The 23,811-nt window shown below is 40.4% G+C and overlaps 1 protein-coding gene across 2 annotated transcripts in view; it reads right to left on the reverse strand.

Annotated features, from left to right (window-relative positions):
* Positions 1–21,375, reverse strand: part of PLCE1 (phospholipase C epsilon 1) — a 325,202-nt gene extending 303,827 nt beyond the window's left edge. For both annotated transcript variants that reach the window (XM_084634850.1, XM_084634851.1), the window contains exon 1: positions 21,228–21,375. The gene's annotated coding sequence lies outside the window, so the exon portion shown is untranslated. The remainder of the gene's footprint in view (positions 1–21,227) is intronic.
* Between the last annotated feature and the right edge of the window lie 2,436 nt (positions 21,376–23,811).

The raw sequence follows: 23,811 nt of genomic DNA on the forward strand, positions 1-23,811 counted from the left end.
CGGTACAGCAAGGTCTAAACACCCTTAAAAATCTGCATTTTAAGTCAAAGACCCTTTTTTGTTCAACAGTTGCCTTGAACTTCATGCTCAAAGTGACAACTTCCAATTGATAGTGTAATACTGAATTTTGCCATATTGTTTGTTTCATCTAACTAGATACAAGGTCCTTCTACTATCCGCCATCTCAGTCAAATCCACCAAAATTACTAATCTCCCTCTCCATTCTCTATGGATGTCATGAATAACAGACCCAGGAAAATGCACGTGCCAACAGCAGTTTGGCTGACCAAACATTTTTCACTATTGCACACCTTTTCCCATTCCTGAAAGAACTGGCAGTGTTGACTTGATTTAAATAAATCCAGTCGTGAAATTTCAACTTCTCACACAACTGAGTAAAGATCATTGGATGTACTGTTAATTCCCTTGGATTTAAACTGGTGAAGACAACCAGTCCAACTTCATATCAAGATGTCCAGGTAAGTGAGACACTTGATTTTTTTCAGATGCCTCTCCACGCAAAAAGGAAGAGAGCTTCAAAGGGGTTTTACTGTACCTTTTCCCTGATTTTTCATAATGAAACCATGACAAAAAATTGTATTGCAATATATATTGTAATGTACATTGTAGACAGTCCTCCCTTTCACCGAATACTGTCATTTCAACATAGCTAGGAAAACTGCCCTGGTCTGAAGATTTATGGGACATGCTAATTACATTGCCGTACTCTTAACCTTCCAATCACCACTGCAATCTTGACTAACAGGATCATCAAAGGTGTTCAAAGATTTTGGAGAATCTAGAGGTCTCCCTTTGCTTCACTGGAATTAACATAATGTAGCACTACCCGGACTTTAGTTGACAAATGAATTTGTGCAATGCAGGCTCATGGATCCTTCTTCCATTCCAACTGCATCAAACTTTGCAGTGAGCATTTGAATTTTGACAGAGACACCAGATCTACACATGCCAGCATAAATCCTAATGCTTTTTTACAGTACATCATAATCTCCATTCTCAGACTGCAGATGTGCTTATGCTTTATCTCACCCAAATCTTCTTTTCCGAGGATCAAAAGGAGTTCCTAAAAATACTCTAGACTTCTAAAAGAACATATCTACCTAGAGTTACTATCTACAAAATTTTCAATATTTTATAGAGAAAATCAACAACAACATTGAAGACAAACATGTAGTTATACCATTGCTTCCACTAATAATCCAGAGATTCTGTAGTTCTGAAGATCCCCTGGTCGCTTCAAATACACTACCTGGAATGGAGGGTGAATGCGGAGGTGTTTTTTTTTAAGTGGCATCTACTGTATAGATGCTTGAGGAATGGATTTAGATTGCCTGAATTTATTCTTCTTCTTCAGGTTTATCATCTCCAGCATTTTCCCCCTCCATGACTTGATGAATTATCTCCTCTTCGCCCTGATGAAATTCCTGACTCATCCATTTTGTTTGTTCCCAACCAGAAAACTCCAAGACCTAACTGACCACACATGCCAAGCAATACAGTTGTTGGGGATCATTTCAACCCATCTACAGAAGGTCATAAGAACATAAGAATGGCCATACTGGGTCAGACCAAAGGTCCATCCAGCTCAGTATCCTGTCTACCGACACTGGCCAATGCCAGGTGCCCCAGAGGGAATGAACCTAACAGATAATGATCTGGTGATCTCTCTCCTGCCATCCATCTCCACCTTCTGACAAACAGAGGCTAGGGATACTATTCCTTACCCATCCTGGCTCATAGCCATTAATGGACTTAACCTCCATGAATGTATCCAGTTCTCCTTTAAACCCTGTTATAGTCCTAGCCTTCACAACCTCCTCAGGCAAGGAGTTCCACAGCTTGACTGTGCGCTGAGTGAAGAAGAGCCTCTTTTTATTTGTTTTAAACCTGCTACCCATTAATTTCATTTGGTGACCCCTAGTTCTTATACTATGGGAACAAGAAAATAACTTTTCCTTTTCACTTTCTCCACACCACTCATGATTTTATATACCTCTATCATATCCTCCCTTAGTCTCCTCTTTTCCAAGCTGAAAAGTCCTAGACTCTTTCATCTCTCCTCATCTGGGACCCATTCCAAACCCCTAATCATTTTAGTTGCCCTTTTCTGAACATTTTCTAATGCCGGTATATCTTTTTTGAGATGAGGGGACCACATCTGTACACAGTAATCAAGATGTGGGCATACCATGTATTTATATAACAGCAATAAAATATTCTCCATCTTATTCACTATCCCTTTTTTAATGATTCCTAACATCCCGTTCGCTTTTTTGACTGCCGCTGCACACTGCATGGACGTCTTCAGAGAACTATCCACAATGACTCCAAGATCTTTCTCCTGATTAGTTCTAGCTAAATTAGCCCCCATCATATTGTATGTATAGTTGGGGTTATTTTTTCCAATGTGCATTACTTTACATTTATCCACATTAAATTTCATTTGCCGTTTTGTTGCCCGACCACTTACTTTTGTGAGATCTTTTTGAAGTTCTTCACAGTCTGCTTTGGTCTTAACTATCTTGAGCAGTTTAGTATCATCTGCAAACTTTGCCACCTCACTGTTTACCCCTTTCTTGAGATCATTTATGAATAAGTTGAAAAGGATTGGTCCTCGGATTGACCCTTGGAGACCACCACTAGTTACCACTCTGCATTCTGAAAATTTACCATTTATTCCTACCCTTTGTTCCCTGACTTTTAACCAGTTCTCAATCCATGAAAGGATCTTCCCTCTTACCCCATTACAACTTAATTTACTTAGGAGCCTTTGGTGAGGGACCTTGTCAAAGGCTTTCTGGAAATCTAAGTACACTTTGTCCACTGGCTCCTTGTCCACGTTTGTTGGCCCCCTCAAAGAACTCTAATACATTAGCAAGACATGATCTCTCTTTAGAGAAACCATGTTGACTCTTGTGCAACAATTTATGTTCTTCTATGTGTCTGACAATTTTATTCTTTACTATTGTTTCAACTAATTTGCCCGGTACTGACGTTAGACTTACCGGTCTGTAATTGCCAGGATCACCTCTAGAGCCCTTCTTAAATATTGGCATTACATTAGCTATCTTCCAGTCACTGAGTACAGTAGCTGATTTAAAGGACAGGTTACAAATCATAGTTAATAGTTCCGCAATTTCACATTTGAGTTTTTTCAGAACTCTTGGGTGAATGCCATCTGGTCCCAGTGACTTGTTACTGTTAAGTTTCTCAATTAATTCCAAAACCTCCTCTAGTGATACTTCAATATGTCTTTTGCCCCCACTACTCCCCTTGGAAGGTTGTTCCAGAACTTCACCCCTCTGATGGTTAGAAACCTTTGTCTAATTTCAAGTCTAAACTTCCTGGTGGCCAGTTTATATCCATTTGTTCTTGTGTCCACAGTGGTACTGAGCTTAAATAATTCCTCTCCCTCCCTGGTATTTATTCCTCTGATATATTTATACAGAGCAATCATATCTCCCCTCAGCCTTCTTTTGGTTAGGCTAAACAAGCCAAGCTCTTTGAGTCTCCTTTCATAAGACAGGTTTTCCATTCATTGGATCATCCTAGTAGCCCTTCTCTGTACCTGTTCCAGTTTGAATTCATCCTTCTTAAACATGGGAGACCAGAACTGCACACAATATTCCAGAAGAGGTCTCACCAGTGCCTTGTATAACGGTACTAACACCTCCTTATCTGTACTAGAAATAGCTTTTTTCATGGCGATATCACATTGGCAGCTCATAGTCATCCTGTGGTCAACCAATACTCCAAGGTCCTTCTCCTCCTCTGTTACTTCCAAGTGATGCGTCCCCAGCTTATAACAAAATTTTTTTGTTATTAATCCTTAAATGCATGACCTTGCACTTTTCACTATTAAATTTCATCCTATTACTATTACTCCAGTTTACAAGGTCATCCAGATCTTCCTGTAGGATATCCCGGTCCTTCTCTGTATTGGCAATACCTCCCAGCTTTGTGTCATCCGCAAACTTTATTAGCACATTCCCACTTTTTGTGCCAAGGTCAGTAATAAAAAGATTAAATAAGACTGGTCCCAAACTGATCCCTGAGGAACTCCACTAGTAACCTCCTTCCAGTCTGACAGTTCACCTTTCAGTGTGACCCGTTGTAGTCTCCCCTTTAACCAGTTCCTTATCCACCTTTCAATTTTCATGTTGATCCCCATCTTTTCCAATTTAGCTAATAATTCCCCATGTGGAACCATATCAAATGCCTTACTGAAATCAAGGTAAATTAGATCCACTGCATTTCCTTTGTCTAAAAAAAATCTGTTACCTTCTCAAAGAAGGTGATCAGGTTGGTTTGGCACAATCTACCTTTTGTAAAACCATGTTGTATTTTGTCCCAATTACCATTGGCCTCAATGTCCTTAACTACTTTCTCCTTCAACATTTTTTCCAAGACCTTGCATACTACAGATGTCAAACTACCACTTTTTCCCCCGCTTTCTTAAAAAAAGGAACTATGTTAGCAATTCTCCAGTCATATGGTACTACCCCTGAGTTTACAGATTCATTAAAAATTCTTGCCAATGGGCTTGCAATTTCATGTGCCAGTTCCTTTAATATTCTTGGATGAAGATTATCTGGGCCCCCCGATTTAGTCCCATTAAGCTGTTCGAGTTTGGCTTCTACCTTGAATGTGGTAATATCTACCTCCATATCCTCATTCCCATTTTTCATCCTATCATTATCCCTAAGCTCCGCATTAGCTTCATTAAAGACTGAGGCAAAGTATTTGTTTAGAATATTGGGCCATGCCTAGATTATCCTTAATCTCCACTCTATCCTCAGCGTTTAGCGGTCCCACTTCTTTCTTTGTTTTCTTCTTATTTACATCACTATAGAACCTTTTATATTGGTTTTAATTCCCTTTGCAAGGTCCAACTCTACATGGCTTTTGGCCTGTCTGACTTTATCCCTACATGTTCTGATCTCAATAAGGTACCTTTCCTTACTAATCCCTCCCATCTTCCACACCTTGTAGGCTTTCTGCTTTTTCTTAATCACCTCTCTGAGATGCTTGCTCATCCAGCTTGGTCTACAACTCCTGCCTATGAATTTTTTCCCCTTTCTTGGGATGCAGAATTCTGATAAAAAGAAAAGGAGTACTTGTGGCACCTTAGAGACTAACCAATTTATTTGAGCATTTTCAGTCCATACGGCTAAATGCAGTGCCTTGCATAATGACAGGTTTCAGAGTAACAGCCGTGTTAGTCTGTATTCGCAAAAAGAAAAGGAGTTAAATTGGTTAGTCTAAGGTGCCACAAGTACTCCTTTTCTTTTTGCGATTACAGACTAACATGGCTGTTACTCTGAAAAGAATTCTGATAGTTTCTGCTACCTTGACTTGAAGTAATTTCAGGCCTCCTCCGCCTTTATATCCACGAGTTCTTCAGTCCAATCCACTTCCTTAACTAATTTCCTTAATTTTTTATTGTCCCAGATATATTTTTGTTTATCCTTCCATTTAGTTTTAACTGAATTAGCTCATTATCCCTCAAACCAAGGTTGTCCCCTACAACCACTTTTTCTATGAGGTCCTCATTACTCACCAAAACCAAATCTAAAATGGCATCCCCTCTTGTTGGTTCAGCAACTACTTGGTGAAGGAATCCATCAGCTATTGCATCCAGGAAAATCTGAGCCCTACTATTATTACTAGCACTTGTCCTCCAGTCTATATCTGGGAAGTTAAAGTCTCCCATGATCACACAATTCCCATTAGTATTTACTTCATTAAAAACATTAAAGAGGTCTCTATCCATATCCAAATAGAATCCCAACAGTCTACAGCACACCCCAAGCACGATCCCAGGGGAGACTCTAGTAGCTTTCTTCCCTAATGTGATTTTTGCCCAGACAGATTCTGTCTTAGCCATTCCATCACTTCTTATTTCTTTAGTCTACCTCATCATTGATATACAATGCTACTCCACCACCTTTGCCTTTATTTCTGTCTTTCCTAAACAGCACATACCCTTCAATACCTGTACTCCAGTCATGACTACTATTCCACCATGTTTCTGTTATCCCTATAATATCTGGTTTCACTTCCTGCACCAGTAGGTCTAGTTCCTCCATTTTGTTACCAAAGCTCCTCGCATTAGTGTACAAACATCTTAATTTTTGCTGTTTCACTTCGCTCACATTCTTTACCCAATTGGGCACAGACATTCCACAACCAGTATCACCTATTAGACTGGTATCTACACTATCCTTCCTGCTTATGTCCATTCTCCTACCCACGACTGTATCCCTTCTTAATTTGTTTTCTTCCCTCTCAATGTTAAAATCCAGCATGGAGATTACCTGGACATCTCCCAACCATTTCCCCCAAATTCCTAGTTTAAAGCTTTCTTAATCAGTTGTGCCAGCCTCCATCCTAGAAGTCTATTTCCCTCCCTTCTCAGGTGAAGTCCATCCTGAGAGAACAGTCCTCTGTCCACAAATGCTTCCCAGTAGCCATACATCTCAAAGCCCTCCTTATAGCACCACTGCCTGAGCCATCTGTTGATCATCATAATCTTGTCACACCTTTGTTGCTTTTCTCTAGGAACAGGAAGAATCCCACTGAAGATCACCTGAACCTCGATTTCCTTAAGCATCTTCCCCAGCCTGGCATACTCTCCCTTGATACGTTCCAGCGAGAACCTAGCTGTATCATTTGTTCCCTCGGATCTTTTCTTCCATCAGCTCTATCAGGCGGCACTTCATACAGACAAAACTCTTTTCAGGTATCCCCTCTAGGATCATGTACATGCTGCAGCTTCCACATTCAGTCATCTTCGTTGTGTCATCCATTACTTGGATCACTACCACCGCTGCCTCGGTATCGGTCATGGCCTTCGCACCTAAGTCCTGTTAGTCTTCTCCTCCAACATAATACCTTCTCCTTCAACAGAACTCCCACTCAAACTTCCCTGTTTACAGCTCTGTCTGCTGGCTCCTGTGCTGCTGCAGCTGTCTGTTAGGATAGGCTCCAGAAAGATGGATCTGAGCCACACAGAACAAATTTACAGTTAAGCAGTTACTCTATTGTTCTAATCCATCCCTCTGAAATTAGTGGAATCTACACTACTTACAAAAGAAACTGACTCTGTTGCAGTTTAAACATAAAAGAAACAACAAAAGTAACCCACTGTGACTACAGGGAAGACTTTAAAAAAAATTAAAAGAAAAACTACATTAAATGAAAAAAGGGTGAAGCAACATGACTAGGCTATATAGTATCATTGAAAAGTTGCAAGAATAAAATTGAATTGTAAACTTAAATAGTGTTGGATAACATCGCTAAAGAAACAAGAAGAAAATGTATCAATACAGTGCAAAAATGATATGAGGAACCTAAAGGGGGCGGCAGGGGGAAAATGAACACTACATAATAAGGAAAAAAAACCAAACTAATGAGGATGCTGAAACAACTACAATACTACTTATCCTCAGTCTTCTTTTAATAATAAAATGTATGAAGACCTTAAAGTTAACTCTTAGAAACTGGCAACAGGATGAGAGAGGATTTATGATAGTTGAGAAACAGGGTAGGGAAGTAACTTCTCAGCCCTCCCCAAACTCCCATTGCCAGAAACCTTCATCCTTCGCTTATGATCCTGATGTGACTTGCCATATGCTATTGACTGTAAAGCTAATAGTAAGTGTTCATCATAAAATACAGAGTTGATTAATATTATATTTGATCATTCTGTTGTTTCCCCCTTACATCATATGCCATAAGTCTGCTGAACTAAAAGCAGTGAGCATTATCAAATGGTTAGAATGCAAGACTGGTAGTCAGGAGACCATTCCCATGGTGCTGCTGATTTACTGGGTGACCTTAGATAAGTTAATTGGGCCCAAATTTCAAAGAAAATTCCATAGATGTCCAGTACAGTATGAAGGCATTTTGGCTCAATACTTTTAGACATGCCCTCTAATTCTGTGTGTGTCAGTTCTTGAGTGACCAACTTAAGACATTTTAATCTCTCTGTACTTCAATTTTCTCCTCCAAATCTGGGAAGAACAAAACTTAATGTTGTGAGCGTTGACAAATAGTTAAGTAATTCGAGTTCCTCAGACAAATGGTACTGTACTGTAGAAGTAAAAATATTAGGATAAAAAGAACATAGTTTACATTAGAAATGTATTAAATTATACCTGTTTTAAACATTAATTGAGGAGTGTCATGTCAAAGTAAAGAGTATTAGCATATATTTTAGAGTTAAAACAGATGTAACTGCTAATGGAGCAATAAAATCCATTATTTTGTCTGTGGACCCAGAGTCCTCCAAGGAAATGCTATAAGTCCACACTATTGTAGTACCCAGGAGCCCCAGTTGTAGACCAGGCTCCCACTATGCTTGACACCGTAGAAATACGGAGGGGAGGGGGGGGCGGCAGACAGTCCCTGACCCAAAGAGCCAATCTAAGTAAAAGACAAGAGACTTTGGCTATAGATACATGGCGGAGAACAAGGAAACATTGAGAACATATTGGTCAGCATGATAGAACGTGGTCTCAGTACACTGGTAGCCTAACCATTGTTAGGTATTTGTGTAAGTATCACAGTAAAGGAGAGTTTTAGGGAGAGACTTGAAGGGTGATAATGAGTTAGTTCTGTGGATATTTACAGGGAGTTTCTCCCAAACATGAGGGGAAGCATGAAGGTGCTTGTTTGAAACTGAGGACAACTGACAGTAACCTAAATGAGCTTTTTAAGGGTGTGTACGAATGAGGGTTGGAGGGGAAGAGTAGGAGTCTGCAGATGTATAGAGCATAAGGATGGAGGCAAAGATTTTACTAGATTTCATTTTCATTATAAGGTTCACCATAGATGGTCACTCGAATATTTCAGTCTCTACCAACAACTGAAGGCTTTGATTCCCATTTTCCTGGTGTACTCAGGATTTTTGGAGCCTGGTCAAAAGAAAGTTTTTGCACAGTCAATACTTCAAAAATCAAGTTCAATTAGTTTCCTTCAGCTTGGTTTTTAAATGAACTTGGACAAATGAACAAAACAAGGGACACTTGTTCAGGCAAAGATTTTGTTTTGTTTTGTTTTTTAAATGGACTCAAAAAGAGAAGGCTTTTCCAGCTAGCATTATCCTTTTTCCTCTAAGGAGAATCTGGCTCCTAACACCAGTTAATACCACTCCCTAGAGTACCTCCTTCTAATAGTGTGCTGGGGATCAGTTAAAACATTACTCCTACATAAACTGTGGTCAATTTTTTTCAGTTTGAATAAATGTGCTTAAAAAATAAAAAAAGGTACTACTGAGCTGAGAGACCAGTAGCTGTTTTAATGTCCCTTATCTACCAAAACTAGAAATTATGGACATGATTTTGAATCCATCCAGGAGTCAAATGCTATACAACCATCGGAAAGTTGGGAATCGCCCACTGCATTTCAGACTTGTTTTTAGGTACTGCTATCTTGAGAACTATCAGAATTACAATCAATGCAGAACACAAACTGCAAGTTCAGAATCCCAGTTCTTAAATGGTATATAGTGTTCATCTCTAACCAGGTAGGCAATGCTCTGAAAACTCTCATCATATTGCCAGTCTCACAAAATTTTGTGTTTTTCTTAAAGCCCCAGCTCCTGGAGTCATGTAATTGCTGAGAATTTCAACTTAATTTTTTTTAATATATGTTTTAGCCCTCATAGTTGTGGTAACACTTATATAACATGACCTGTAAAGATTCAGGAACCTTAGGATAAAGACCCCCAAATTATTATTTTTAACACAACCTAATGACGTTGGATGGCATATCAAGTGACTTTTGAACCCTGGGGGAGCTAGTAACACTGTTTTTGTTATAAAAAAAAATGCCTGATGACATGTTAGAACTGAAGTTGAGAGGGGGAGCCAGACCCTAATCATAACAAACTGATTTAAATTGAGGACGTCAGTTACTTCATTATGAGGAATAGGAGCAGCCAAATGAGGGACTTTTGGACCCACAGACATTCCAGTCAAAACTGTAGAATGTTCTGACTTTCTCTGCTCTTTGCTGATTGGCTGTTTGCGCCAATCCTCCTGCTCCCTCGGTCACACTTCCATTCCTGCTTTGTCCCCCTCACTTCCCTTCCCTTCCTAATCTCCTAAGTAAACTCACACACTCCAAAATAAATGTGGAACTAACAGGAAGTTTGCTGCCATCGTATTGTTCACTCTGCTTGTGTGCTGTACTTCTTCCCCCAACCTCTCTGTCTGTCTTGTCTATTTATTTTAGGCAATATTGTCTCAATGCCTTCCTTGTACTCCCCAATCTGTTGTCTCTAGCCTTATACTTTGATTGTGAGCTCTTTGGGGCAAAGATTGTCTTTTTGTTCTCTGTTTGTACAACACCAAGCACAACAGGGCTCTGGTCCATAACTGGGGCTCTTAGGTACCATGATAAGGCAAATTGTTTAAATTATGCAAAAAAATATTTTTCCACAATCATTTTTAAAAGTTACATCTTTCCCACAGAAAAGAAAGAAAAGCTATTTGCATCCCACACTGCTGCTGACATCTAACCAGTTCCTGATTCCACACCCAAGAGGACTCTCAAGAACGTACTGAAGTAATGTAAATAGATTTTATCTTTTCCCTAATCCAATATTTTCCTCTAACTTCCTTGGGCTACCATAGTTCCTTTTGAGCACAGAAAAAGGAAGTCCTTAAGACAGCAGCAGCTTGAGTCTCAAAGGGTCTTCCAGTTTTACCAGGAAAGGGAACCACAACAGAGGGAAAAGAATTATATTTTAAATGTACATAGTTTAAATTTTTAAATATATATTTCATTTAATTTTTAAAAACTTTATTTTTAAAGTACCTTTAACATCCAATAGACAACCTGCCACTGCTAGAAAAATTTTGCCCTGTCAGTGCAAATAGTTTCAGGACTCAAAAATGCTCTCTCTCTGAAATAAACCTTAAAAACCACCACAAATAAGCAACAGCAAATCTAATCTAAATAACGAAATATTTTACATTCATTAACAAATACCCAAGCTACAGTCACTATATGGCAAAACTGATAGATAAAACTGGATTTTAGATGTTAATAGCATTCTGCCATGAAATCTGTACATACTTCACTCTCAGACGTAAATAAAAACTCGGTTGTGGGCTGTCAAGGCTGATTCCCCACTCTGGCACTTCGAATGCAGAAGGTAGGGACCTGCAAGGATTCTAAAAATTAATACTGGCCACTCCAGGCTTGTATTAAACTCCCAAGATTACAGCTTCTCTCTGACCTTGGATGGGTAGATGCTGCCACCACCCAAGTGCAAAAACAATCCTTTGGACCTAGGAAGGCACACTTGGGAACTCCTCCCTGTGGGGTACCCTCAATCCCTTTCACCCTCCCCCCAGGAAGAGCTGAGAAAGAAAACAAAGGAAATCAACTGTTGCCACCATCTAATTAAACAACATGTGCACAGCCTCTTAGGACACAAAAAAAATCCCGTTCTTAAAAAGGTAAATTTTATTAAAAACAAAAAGAAAATACATCTGGAACTTAGGCTATTGCTAGATTTAAAAAGAGCACATATAATAATTAAGCCTCAGGAATGGTTAGTATGTGATGTGCCTGGTGGATAAGTAGTCTTTGGTTTGCATATGTATTCAGACAGCCTTCTGTTGATTTCACCAGCTCAGCTGACAGGCAACTTCTTCAGGTGGCTCATTGGTCTGCAGAGGTTCAAAAATTAGAACAAAAGACTTTTTGTAGGACTGATAGGAACATTGAAAGAGGCCCTGAAAACAGACACATTACTGGTTTCCAAGGTCATTCAGTCACGCTTCATGGCAGTGAAATTAAAAGTACAATCACACGACTGATTTTCTGTTGTATTTTGTAGCACATATTGCCTGCTACAACATCAGTTGCTCTTTTTTAGAATCTAACCTCTATGTAACAGCAAACAGGATTTGACATTATGGGCAGAAGAGGGAAACTGGGAAAAGTTCAAAGCAAAAACACAAGAGAGGAATCAGATATTGAACTAGTTACTGGTTGTACAGTGACCTTGTTTTTGAGCAATGTATATTAGCAAATCCCTCCTTCAGCCAGATCTGCATAGTGCAAATAGATGACTGTGATAGGAAATAACTGGACAAAATGTTTTGCCACCCAGAGCATACAGAAATGCATATGAATTTTGGAACTCTGCCAAATGTTCTGCCAAACAAAAGAACTGCACCCCAACACTACAATTAATTTTATGAGTGTTATTTGTATTTCTAAGTATTAGAAATTATATTTTGTAAGCACATACACTCATGTGGTATGCTGAAGTCTTACTTCTCTGAAACCTGACACATGATTAACTGCCTTCTAAAAACTGTACTAAGAAAACAAGATGTATATGACCGATTGTATATTGTGAGGCTATATAGCAATTATAAAAAGGAATAAGATACTTAATTCTGAGTTGTGTAACTTGAAACATATATTGTTCAGTGACAGACACTAATATGGTGACAGGTGCTTTATACATGCATAAAACAAAAAAAGGCCCTATAAGCCTACCTTGTATATTTAAATGATACATGCTAATTAGAGTGAAAATATCTTTTAAAAGGTATAGCCCTGGGATACTGGTTTTATTATACAAGTGAGACAAGAGATCCAATTTTTCTACGTCCAGGCTGTATGTGTGCTGAATGGCCAACAAGAAGTAGAACTTCTTTAGACATCACCTAATTATTGCAGAGTACACTATTACATGAAACTAGAACTGAAACAGACCTCCAATCAAAACCCATTGTAATACCTACATTTTGAGAGCTCACTAACCTAAAAACAATCCTGGTATAAGCTTCTGCCTGAAACCTTGCCTGAGAGTGCAACAACCACCAAGGAAATTGTGAGATTTCCCACTCATGTTATGGATTAATTGTGTGCATCTAAAAGCTTTTCTCTTAATATATGACTAGTTGGCCTCACTGGGGTTCTACACTGTATGTACTTTTTAATACAAATTATACATAATCATTTCTAAAGCTCCTATTTTCACCTCCTCTTCCAGCTGCTTCATGTGAAGGGAAGCAAGACTACAGACACTGCTATGAAATGACCACATGCAGAGGGAAGGTAGCTACGCAGGATACTCCCCCTTCTGCATATCCACTACAAAAGAATTGTGCAGACTGCATGGGGGGGACGGGACACGACAGGACTTGGATGGGAGCTGCACTATGCAGTATACTCTCTCACAGTACTCTGAATGAGCCACATGGAGCAATATATTTGCTCCAAGAATCATGGAAGAACCACTGGGTGGGGGGTAGGACTTCAAACAAACAATCTTATTTGCTCTTTGACCCTTTACCACCCAAGATGGTCACAGAACAACCTTGGATGAGCAACCTGTGAACCTCCTGGCCTGATCAAGTAATAGGCACAACTGGCAAGAGCCAGAGGGGAATGCAGAGGGGCTCAGCTGGCCAATAATCTGCAGAATTGGAGTTTTGGATACATGCAGATTCCCTGCTTTTATTGCTTACCTTACACTTGAACCTCTTTTGGTTCCATACACTAAAAGAGATGAGATTACAAGGACCTGCAACTTTTACGGGGCCAGGGAATGTTTGTATTAGCTAGTTCCCACCCACATAATTTTGAGCAGAAGGGAGCTATGTAGACATACAGCAGGTATCTAGTTTATTTGAAAAAAGTCACCAGAACATGAAGCTTATTAGTAAAATGTATAAATATTAAACAACTTTAGAAGTACAAATATTAAAATATCACTGTCCACTAAATGAAGCATCCTACAGAACACATTTATTTTAATATACTCATATGAATTGAACAATTCATTATCTTAATCTAGTTATAAATATATGAAAAAATAAGAAAATGAAAGTTAGCAAAGGAAGGCAAAGAAGCAAAATATGCTCTTAAATTTTAGCTTGGATACTAAAAACATGAAACGATTTTCTCCCCTTCATTTTCATAAGCAGGCAGGATCCAAAACAAGCAGAACCAAGCCAGAGAAATTGAAGGGTGAGACCTGACATCATAGAAACAAATTTCAGAGTGGTAGCCATGTTAGTCTGTATCAGCAAAAAGAACGAGGAGTACTTGTGGCACCTTAGAGACGAACAAATTTATTTGGGCATATGCTCCTCTACCATGTACATTGGCCAAACCTGACAATCTCTACACAAAAGAATAAATGAACACAAATCAGACGTCTAGAATTATAACATTCAAAAACCAGTCGGAGAACACTTCAACCTCCCTCAATTACAGACCTAAAAGTCGCAATACTCCAAAAAAAAAAAAAATTCAAAAACAGACTCCAAAATGAGAAACTGCAGAATTGGAATTAATTTGCAAACTGAATAAAGACGTCCAATCAAAACCCATTAAATTAGGCTTGAATAAATAACTTTGATACACTCCATCTAATAAGAGATCTACTAAGCCCACAATGCACATTTCATCTCCTCTATAGTGTTTTTCTGACTTCTTCTTAACTGACACGGCTGGTTAAGAAAAAGTTGGTCATGTCCCCAGATAGCATTAAATTAGGCTTGAATAAAGGCTGGGAGTGGATGGGTCATTACACAAAGTAAAAACTATTTCCCCATGCTAATTTTTCCCCTACTGTTACTCACACTTTCTAGTAAACTGTTGGAAATGGGCCATCCTGATCATCACTACAAAAGTTTTTTTTTCCTCCTGCTGATAATAGCCCATCGTAATTGATTACTCTCATTAAAGTTAGTATGGCAACACCCATTTTTTCATGTTCTCTGTGTATATATATGTTCCTACTGTATTTCCACTGCATGCATCCAATGAAGTGGGTTTTAGCCCACGAAAGCTTATGCCCAAATAAATTTGTTACTCTCTAAGGTGCCAAAAGTACTCCTTGTTCTTTTGACATCATGGAAGTTTCTCAACTGGAGCTCCACAAGTTTGTTCCTTCATGGGAATTTGGAGGCACTGTAGATGAAGTAGATTCACAGCGCAGTTACTCTACACAGCACGATTCCCTCCACAACCCACTGATTTCCAAGTGGAAATTCAATCAGGTGTTAATGCTGCTTGAAACTACTTGCACTGCTATGAGGGGAAATCAGCCAACTAAGTGGCTGATTTCAATCAACAACTGAGTTTTGTATTTGAAAGAAAGGAATGCATTATAAAAATGTTAAAATAAAGATGTATTGTAGCACAAACCTCAGAAATACCAGAGTTCACTTCAGAGGCATTCTTGCTGTACACTGTAGCACAGATGGAGAAAAATATTGTGGGAGGAAAAGTCCCACATCAGAGCATTGTCTAAAACAACAGACAGCAAAAGTCCTACAACACTAGGCAAGGTCACATGCAACTGGAGAGTCATCTGTTTAACAAAACATACTATTATTAGATGCAAGTTATACAGCACTTGTGCATACTAATAGAATTAAAATATTATCCCAAAATAAATATTTAAAAATATCTTTCATGTAACTTTACTTTGGTACACAACATTTTCACCTTTCTGCTGAACCAGAAGTAATTAAATGTTAGTAAGAATTAACAGAAAGAAACACAAAAAAGTTAACTGTAAGAGTACACAGGAATACCTTTAAATATTTTAAAGATATTGAATGATATTTAAAGTATTTATTTAAAAAAACTTTACATATCAATTTAAAAATTAAGCAGATCATTTTTACCTTTTTAAAAAGAGATCTCCATTGCAATTTTCTTACCAAATTACTAAAGGTTACTTTTCTGTTGATTGCAATATACAGCAAAAGACATTCCAGAGTCCAGAACCCATTTAGTCTACTGAGGCATGCCACAGACTACTGTGGATAAAATGTCACAGCTGAAATACTAGCCTGCAGAATGCCGATCATCATGTAAGGCTCAATCCTGCATTTCTCGCACGCCCAAAACTTCCCTAGACTGAATAGGAGATTTGGATGCAGAAGGATTTTCCTTGAGATATATTCATATATGCCCCGAGGTTTGATACGTGACTCGCTTATGACCCAACGAATCACCACAACAGATGAGATCACCTGAGACACCGCTGCTGATAGTTGCTGGGTGTGCACTCTTGGGCACTGGAAATCGGATGATTCTGGAGGAGAAAGTTTAGTTTTGAAACTCATCCCCATGAGCACTCTGTTAGAGGTCACCTTTACAGGTTTTCAGAAACAAGTACAAGACACCTTTTACGTTAAGTATTTGTTTGACTATGGTGGATTATTTATGACTGGTTAGGGTAGTTCAGGAAAGAATACTGTCAATGGTATGATTCAGTATCTAATTGCATTCAGTTATGTCATGCACCCAAATGCTAGAGCGATGGAACATAATAGACCATTAATGGCCAGAGTTCGATATCACACTGCTGTAAGTCTGAAGAAATTCCACTTATTTCAAGTGAGATCAGAATTCTGTCACTAAAGAAAGAAAAGACACCCATATATAGGTAGTGCTAACACAATGACCCTCTTCCTCAACTCTCATGCAACTCTCAAAGTAAATAGGAGTTTTGCTCAGAAACCAAGAGTGCAATATGATCCACGTTTGACAGAAGCATGATTCTGGGAACCCCACCCACAGTCAGATCTCCACATAGGTCTGCCAAGACAAACTAAGTAGTATGCAGCATAAGTCGTACTGCTCTGATTTGTGTATTCAGTCACTTACAGCCTCAGGTACTCACATACAATAACGCTAACTTAAATGGGATTTAAAAAGTAATTTGAGGGCAGAATTTGACCACTGACAAACATGGCTCATACTTCTGCATACTAACAGTTTTTTATAATAATAAAAATAATTAAAAAAATAAAAAATTTAAAGTGCAATTTCATAGTTAAAGACTGTGGACCAATTCCACATCCCTTATTCACACAACTAATACCAAATGACTGCAAGGGGAATAGAACTTATTTTCATAACTAGTCATGTTGGAGTTGCATGATTAAGCATTATGTTTCACTTACGGATTTTTTTTAAAAGTATATAAAATATAGCAGACATTACGATTAATTAGTTGTATTAGCATAGTGCCAAGGAGCCCTATTCACTGACCAGAATCTCATTGTGCTAGACGCTGTACAAAAGCAGAACAAAAAGACAGTTCCTGCCTAAAGAGCCTGGTTCCTAATAAGGTTATTTCAAAACAAAACTAACCAACATGGAAATACTTTTTCTACTGGAAGATTACTTTCAACTGATCTTTGAAATATATATTTTATTTTAATGATTAATGAAAAACACTCAGTAACAGTTCTAATTTTAATGCAGTTATTCATATATAGATTTTAAGACCAGAAGGGACCATTGTGATTTATGTCCTGTGTTACGCAGAAAGTTAGACTAGGACTTGAATTAATTCCTGTTTGAGGTCCAGTAGCTATGGTTGAACTAGAGCACATCTTTTAGAAACGTATCCAATCTTTATTTTAAAATTACTGGTGATAGAGACTCCACCACAACCCTTAGTTAACTATTTCAATAGTTAATTTCCCACACTGTTAAAAAAAAAATTGTGCCTTATTTCTAATCTGTGTTTCCAAACATCAAGTCACTCTTGTAGCCCTTTTCTGAACCCTTTCCATGACTCTCAATGGATACTTTGACGATTTATTGTTTTTCTTATCCTTACTTTACTGATAGAGTTTTCCCCGTCTTTTCCTATGTGTCACTTATTGTCAGACTGACAAAATTATGCAAAAATATAGAGAAGATACTGGTTAAACTATATTTAGTATTAAATCTTGCTTAATGCAACAAAAATACATTGCCCAACACATTCCACATAAAAGTCTACGGAGTTGAGGGTAGCTGACACTTCGTAGAATTGGGTCCCAAAAAGGGAAGGTTTCTAAGAGCAAATCTAGCTACAAAGAAAACTGTCTCAACACATGGGAAAGTGGAAATGAACTCATAATAATATATTGGATCAATGTCTTAACATGGCAAAAATATGAGAAGTTTCTTTTACTCAGATGACTAAGAGAAGAATGGAAGAACTTAGCAATCCCCTGTTAATTTCTATGCAAACTGGGCACGGTTTCTCATGACTTACGCAGTCCAGTTTGTCTCTCTCAACAGCTTTCTATTGGTGATCTACAATATATTCAGTTCCTGTGATAAAGTTATTTGTAGTTTGATTTGGTTTATTTTTCCCCCCCTGTTGGTCTAGGTGTTGCTCATCTTGTCACTGTTTTCATCTAATTAGAAATATACATATACTGTTTGTAGTTAGTCCTATTTCTCATAGGATGATTCAAAAATTAAAAGGAGGGCTTCTGATTCAAGATGATTATTAGGTAATTACAAATTCTGGAATTTAAATTCTTTATTAGTTCTCAGATGTTGAGAATTTTTTTTAATAAGGGGGCAAATCACATCCCCACTTCTGAAATACTTATAAAATTTATGTTTTTATTCATTCAACAAAATCTTGATATAAACATAAAATACTAATTTTAATACTACTCCCTCGCAAATGTGCATTACAATTAGGGATGGTCAAACCACATGGCAAAATAAGAATCAGTCTGAACATTTGTCTTGTCCTTGAACCACAGCCAACCCTTTCATGAGTTTTTGTATCATTTCAAAAAGAACAGGAGTTCTTGTGGCACCTTAGAGACTAACAAATTTATTTGAGCATAAGCTTTTGTGAGCTACAGCTCACTTCATCGGATGCTGTAGCTCACGAAAGCTTATGCTCAAATAAATGTGTTAGTCTCTAAGGTGCCACAAGTACTCCTGTTCTTTTTGCGAATACAGACTAACACGGCTGCTACTCTGAAACCTGTATCATTTCAGTTACCATCCTACTATCCTTAGAATGCAGCAACTCAGCCTGCTGATACTCTTATAGCTCCTCTCTAGGGGTATGTCTACACTACGAAATTAGGTCGAATTTATAGAAGTCGGTTTTTTAGAAATCGGTTTTATATATTTGAGTGTGTGTGTCCCCACAGAAAATGCTCTAAGTGTATTAAGTGCATTAACTCGGCGGAGTGCTTCCACAGTACCGAGGCTAGAGTCGACTTCTGGAGTGTTGCACTGTGGGTAGCTATCCCACAGTTCCTGCAGTCTCTGTTGCCCATTGGAATTCTGGGTTGAGATTCCAATGCCTGATGGGGCTAAAACATTGTCGTGGGTGGTTCTGGGTACATATCGTCAGGCACCCGTTCCCTCCCTCCCTCTGTGAAAGCAAGGGCAGACAATAGTTTTGCACCTTTTTTCCCCGAGTTACCTGTGCAGACGCCATACCACGGCAAGCATGGAGCCCGCTCAGCTCACTGTCACTGTATGTCTCCTGGGTGCTGGCAGATGCGGCACTGCTTTGCTTCACAGCACCAGCAACCCATTACCTTGTGGCAGCAGACGGTGCAATAGGACTGGTAGCCGTCATCGTCATGTCTGAGGTGCTCCTGGTCGCAGGGACTAAATTTGGAGTGACTTGATCAGGTCATTCTCTTTAGTCCTGCAGTCAGTCCTATTGAACCATCTTATGGTGAGCAGGCAGGTGATACGCATTGCTATTGCATCATCTGCTGCCGGGCAGGCAAGACATGAGGATGGCTAGCAGTCCTATTGTACCATCTTCTGCCAAGCAGCCATGAGATGTGGATGGCATGCAGTCCTTCTGCACCATCTGCTGCCAGCCAAAGATGTAAAAGATAGATGGAGTGTATCAAAACAAGAAATAGACCAGATTTGTTTTGTACTCATCTGCAACCCCCCCCACCCCCCCATCTAGACTCATTCCTCTAGGTCACACTGCAGTCACTCACAGAGAAGGTGCAGGGAGGTAAATCTAGCCATGTATCAATCAGAGGCCAGACTAACCTCCTTGTTCCAATAAGAACAATAACTTAGATGCACCATTTCTTATTGGAACCCTCCGTGAAGTCCTGCCTGAAATACTCCTTGATGTAAAGCCATCCCCTTTGTTGATTTTAACTCCCTGTAAGCCGTGTCGTCAGTCACCCCCCCCCCCGCGTCAGAGCAACAGCAAACAATCGTGCATCTGAGTTGAGAGTGCTGTCCAGAGCAGTCACAATGGAGCACTCTGGGATAGCTCCCGGAGGCCAATACCGTCGAATTGTGTCCACAGTACACCAAATTCGACCCGGCAAGGCCAATTTAAGCGCTAATCCACTTGTCGGGGTGGAGTAAAGAAATCGATTTTAAGAGCCCTTTAAGTCGAAATAAAGGGCTTCATCGTGTGGACGGGTGCAGGTTTACATCGATTTAACGCTGCTAAATTCGACCCAAAGTCCTAGTGTAGACCACGGCTAGGCTTCCATGCTAGTCTCATTCCCCAGAGTGTACAGTATACCTGAGAACCAGCAAGTCTTGCACACTTTGGCTCCAATCCTGCAAACACTTCAATAGGACTAGTAGGGAATGCAAAGTTACTCACAAAACTAAACTTTTTCAAAAATATCAAAGGCAAGGCCAGAACCAGTGAAAAATAAATTTTTTACACACTTCGTTGCTTTGATTTCCAGGTTTCAGCCTAGAACGAACTTTTATAACATCTGAGAACCGGGGCTTATTACTGTAAACCACCAAAATGCTGGGGAGAGACCACTTCACCCCAGTAGCCTAAAACCTTAGTAGTTGATCAGATGTTGCATCTCACCCAGAACAATCCACTGAGATGTGATTAGCCAGAAAGTTTAAAGCAATGAAATATGAAACTTACTACTGATATAAACCACGCTGTAAAGGGAGAACTTCAGGGAAAAGATAGTGAGGACTTTAGACCCAGTTGTAATTTATAACAAGTTTGTTACAATCCACACCCAAAAAAAAAAAAATCACTCTATGCATTTCCTCAAATCCTCTGCAGAGAAAGGGGATATTTTACAACTAAATATTGCAATGTGAATGCATAGAAACTGCTTTTTAGTGTGGATCATCATCTTCACAAGCCTAATGGAGAACTGATATATGGGGAGGAAAGGGGATGACAAACTAGGGTGCAAGTGTAGCCAATGCAAGGATGTCAGACCTAGTACAACCCCTCTGACGTCCAGGAGGTTGCTGGGGTGCACAATCAGGTGTGAACCTGTGTCCCCGTAGCTCGGTGACTGGGGGGGGCGCTCTCTCACCACCCGAAACCCCAAAGCAACCTATGGGGGTGATTCTGGGCAACCCGGAGGCCCACCCACCCCAGCCCCAGGAACTCAGGCAAGGAGCCTGTGGAAGCGCCTCACCCGCTGGGGATAAGTAGAAGGAGGCAACTTTCAGCGTCTCCCCAGCCTCTTCCTCCTGCCGCTGCAGCTGAGGCCGGGCGGCGGGTCACCGCAGCAGCCCCGAGGGCTCTCGCCCCGGCTGACTGCGCAGGGCAGGCTCCGAGTCAGGTCAGCCCCCGAACTCCACGGCTCCGCTGAGCGAGCCGGCGGACGGGAGCGCGCGCTGACCGAGGGGGAGGTGGCCTGCCGGGCTCGCAACGCCCAGCTGGGCGGAAGGAGGCGCAGCGGGGAGAACGGGGGCTCGCGCAGCCCCCGGGGGGGGGGGTGGCGGCGGGAGAAGGGGGCTACGGCCGGGTTCCCCCCGCAGGACGGCTGGGCGGGCAAGGAAACGTGCCCAGCCCTCCTCTCCCCCAGCGAGAAGGGAGCCCGCCACAGGCATCCTGAGGTGAGCGCGGCAGGGCCACAGAGCAGGGAAGCACCTTGAGTCATTCGCACCAGGGCAAACAGCCCAGTGCTGGGTACTGCTGCCGCCTCCTCCTCCTGCGTGCTCTGCCCCGGGGAACTAGTGCTGCCCAGCGTAGCGCACAGTGGGATTACACCGCCGCCCCAGCCCCAGAGCGATCTCCTCAGGGGGGCCACACACCGTGCAGGAGAGAACGTCACCGCGCCAACGCTGAAGGGTCCGCAGCCCGCCTCCCCCCGACACAGTCCAGGGCCAGGCTCCTGATCCTCCCCTCCCACAAATCCCACACGCTGCAGGGAGGAAGGTTATTGCACCTACCCAAAAGCATAAAGCGGGGGGCGGGGCGGGGGGCACCCGCAGAACTCAGGGGACAAGATGTGGCTGAACCTTCCACACAGCTCTTTCTCCCCTCCCCCGGAGAGTCTCCCCGGTTATCTGTACCGCTGTGAGGCGTTAGGTACATTGACCTTCCGTTCCATGTTAAAATTGTTACATGCAATATTAAATACATACCCCCATCCAAAGAGTTTGCGCCATTGTATGCAGTGCTACGTGCACTGATCGAGAGTTTACATTGTTAGAAACACCTCTGGAGTACACTCCGCCCCCTCCCAGCTGTAACGCATTTGCTTTTTAAGCAATAGGACAGTGTTCAATAGCTACTATCCTGGTGCCTTTCATCACGTTTAGAGCTGCAGCCTGCCTGCTCTTGAATTATGGTGCATCTTCAAAGGCTCTCAAGCTCAGAACTTCTCTGCTGAAATCAATTAAAATACTGAGGTTAGGGTGTCAAGGCCACACTACAGCAAACTATTTGGGGCTTGAGATTTCCAAAATGCTAACTAAGATAATCACGCAAATACATTCAACTGTTATTTTTACATTTGATTTGGTTTGTAAAGCTCAAATGACACCAGAGCTTGGAAGGAGGAAAGGATTTGGGTAAAGACCAAACGCAAAAGGAGAGTTACTTTCCCCAAAATTTCCTACACCATAGCAGTTGACGTGCATCTTCAGTTGATTTGTTTTCAGCCTTTCCTGTTAGTTTTGCTTACCTCTGGCAGGCAACTCATTCTGTTTAAGTGGTAATACCCAGTGACTCAAGATCACTGGATAACGGAGCCTTCTCCAAATCTTTGTAGAGCAGAAGCTGGTCCCGAGCCATTGTGTGTCTCACACGTTGTGAATGAAAGTTCAGTACAGAGACTAATCTCTGTGAAAGAGTTGGCTTTTTTCCCCCGTTCGACTGTAGAGTTGAGTTGTGTCCCTCCTGCTGTCTCACTACATTGGAATGTCTGAGCTAACTGTGCTTCCAAAGAGCTCAATACCGAGCAGAGCTGTACTGCCCAGACCTTGTGGAGATTTTAATTCACTTCCAAGCCTTGCCAACAGTTGCACACAAGGTGCCTTTTTTACACCCTGCTCTCTGTCCAGCGAAAAATGCAGGCTATCTTAGTGAAAACAATGGCTCAATTCACGACTTTGTTCAGAAGTGCAGCACACAACCTCTGCACTGTGCACTGCTGCCAACCATTATCTATGGGAAGAAAGACTTAACTAAAGTCTGTGAAAGGGGGAAATATTGTACAGTTTCCAAGTACTTTATGGAAAAATACAATTTAAATTAACTCAGCTGTGCATCTTTGCATGCAAGACTTTCTGGTCTTTGTGTGCAGAGTCAAACAAAGAGAAAAGGAGTCTTGATCTATTTAGAACTTAATTTTAAAAGTAGTATTCTAATTCTGAAAACAGCAAAAGTTGGCTGTAGACAACATGCAATTTTATTTTTGGACTTTTCTATATAAAGAATACAAATTCTCATAGCTAGCATGTGGAGATAATGTCTCACTGTTGGGTTTTAAAAAAATTAATTTACTTCATTCCCTTCTAATATAAGGAATTCATACTGTTTTCTAGGGAACCGTATCTTACACTTGAGGGTCAGGTATTTACTATTGTATATTATATACTTACTTTACTTCAGAAAATATATTGTATCTCTTTATACCATGCTCAGAGGACAAGTATTATAAAATGGTGACACTATGATAGTGTGGGCACCTATACTGAGCGTAGCATAGTTGGGAATCAAAGTGTAATAAGTCTACTATGAGACATGTTATAACAGACTTTTAAAACCAG

This window comes from Lepidochelys olivacea (assembly GCF_965140295.1).
Source record: "Lepidochelys olivacea isolate rLepOli2 genome assembly, chromosome: 7".
Taxonomy (NCBI): domain Eukaryota; kingdom Metazoa; phylum Chordata; order Testudines; family Cheloniidae; genus Lepidochelys; species Lepidochelys olivacea.